The sequence below is a fragment of the Cornus florida genome, unplaced genomic scaffold (genome assembly GCF_030987335.1).
Source record: "Cornus florida cultivar Cherokee Brave unplaced genomic scaffold, ASM3098733v1 CherokeeBrave_3.0.0_Hap2_Chr03, whole genome shotgun sequence".
Classification (NCBI taxonomy): domain Eukaryota; kingdom Viridiplantae; phylum Streptophyta; class Magnoliopsida; order Cornales; family Cornaceae; genus Cornus; species Cornus florida.
Genome location: NW_026775573.1, coordinates 56,769,139 through 56,771,367, shown reverse-complemented (window position 1 = coordinate 56,771,367; position 2,229 = coordinate 56,769,139). Strand labels below are relative to the sequence as shown.

Genomic DNA, 2,229 nt, shown 5'->3' with positions numbered 1-2,229 from the left:
CCATCAATAATCAAGGAATTCAAAACCAAGGTGTTCATGTTGCACCTCAAGTAGCTAATCCACCTCTTGCTTTAAGAGACCATTATATGCCTAATGAGTATAATGCATCTACATGCATCCAATTGCCTCCATTTAGAGCACATCATTATGAAATTAAGCCACAAACCATTCAAATGCTTCCTAACTATCATGGACTTCCAAGTGAAGAACCTTACAAGCATTTGGATGAGTTTCTTGAAGTATGTTCCACCGTAAAATATACGGACATGCCGAAAGAGGTTTTAAGACTCAAACTTTTTCCATTCACCTTAAAAGACAAGGTAAAGTAGTGGTTTAACAATCGTAGGCCTTTTCAATCACTTCTTGGGCAGAAATGCAACAAGAGTTCTTGAAGAAGTACTATCTGGTTTCTAAGACCAATGCCATCAGGACCTCAATTTGAGAATTTTCACATGGGGATGGAGAAACGTTTCATGAGGCATGGGAACGCTTCAATGAATTGCTTAGGAAGTGTCCACATCATGACATGCCCAAATGGCAATTAGTTTAATATTTCTTTGAGAGCTTATCAAACAACTATAAGGGTATGGTTGATGCTTCCATGGGTGGCTCATATATTGATAGGCATGAGGATGACGTGAGGTGTCTTTATGAGAGCATGAGTGAAAATTCTTTGCATAGAACACTATCATCCAAGAATGGTAGAAATTCATAAGGTAGGAAGAATGTTGGTTACATCAAGTCGACCATTCAAATGAAATAGCCGTCGAAATGAAGTTTTTATCTCAAAGGTTTGATCAATTTTTGATTAACCAAAACTCTGCGAACCAAGTATCTTCCTTTCCTAACCATTCTCATCGTGCATCAAATGAAACATGTATGACTTGTTCTAGTGTTCTTCATTCTACTTCTCATTGTCATCACGGACAAGTGCAAAGTGAACCTAATGAACAAGTCAATGCGGCTTTTGTGAACCAAGGGAACAATCCTTATGGTACTCATTATAATCCAAGTTGGAGAAATCATCCGAATTTTTCTTAGAAAAACCAAGGAGAGGGCTCAAACCCTTCCCAAGGCGATTTTCAAGGGAAGTACATTCCACCTCCACTTCAAAACCAAGGATCCCCAGGTTATAGACCCTATCAATCACAAGGGAATCAATTTGCTAATTCTCATTTTCCCAACTAATCTTATTCCCAAGGTAATACTAGAAGTCCCGCCTTTGAAGAGAAAGTTTTGAATGCTTTGGGCACTTTAGAGGCTAACACTCAATTGCTTCATTCTCACTCTCAATCTATTGTGAAGCTAGAAACCCAAGTAGGGCAAATAGCAAACACTCTCAATGAAAGAGAGAAGGGAAAGATGCCTATAAATGCCCCACCTAAGCAACAATGTGTTGTGGAAACCCATTCCTTATCGAAAAGCCACACCATTGAACATGTTAATGCAGTGACTACCTTGCGGAGTGGTAGGATTGTGGATAATCAAGTTGAAATGTCCAATAAAGAGAGTGAACCGGTGCAACCTCAAGTTGTTACCCGTCCCGTTTCACATCCCATTCCTCCTTCATTGTATATACATAAACTTGTAAATGAGAAAGTTTTGAAAGATGTGTTTGAAAAAGAAATTTTGAAAAATGATGTTGAAAAGGTTTTGTTAAAAAATGATTTGAAAACTTCTTGTGTTAAAGAGAGTTCAAAAGAAAATTTTGAAAAAGTGTTTGAACCGAAGGTTCCATTTCTGGATACCTTAAAAGGATCCATTTCAAAAGACAAGCAAAAGGCAAAAACCAGTGAAATCATGGAAATGTTTAGGCAAGTGAAAGTTAATCTTCCACTATTGGATGCAATCAAGTAAATTCTGGCTTATGCCAAATTCTTGAAAGACTTGTGCACCAAAAAGCGGAAGAACAAGAGCCAAACACCAAGAAAAGTGGTTTTGACCGAGCAAGTAAGCTTAATTTTGCAACATAACACTCTTCCAAAGTTTAAGGACCCCGGTTCACCTACTACATCATGCATTATTGGTGATCATATCATTAATCGGGTGCTTCTTGACTTAGGAGCAAGTGTTAACCTTCTTCCATACTCGGTTTATGTCAAATTGGGCCTAGGTGAATTGAAACCGACGTCGGTAGTTTTGCAACTTGCCGACCGATCCATTAAGAAGCCTAGGGGTATAATTGAAGATGTTTTGATAAAGATTGATAAATTCTTCTTTCCCGTTGAT

General features: G+C 38.1%; 1 non-coding gene across 1 annotated transcript; it reads right to left on the bottom strand.

Moving 5' to 3' along the window:
* Positions 1 to 421: 421 nt before the first annotated feature.
* Positions 422 to 528, bottom strand: LOC132301844 (small nucleolar RNA R71). The gene has a single exon (XR_009480657.1). It is a non-coding gene; the product is annotated as a small nucleolar RNA R71 (small nucleolar RNA).
* Between the last annotated feature and the right edge of the window lie 1,701 nt (positions 529 to 2,229).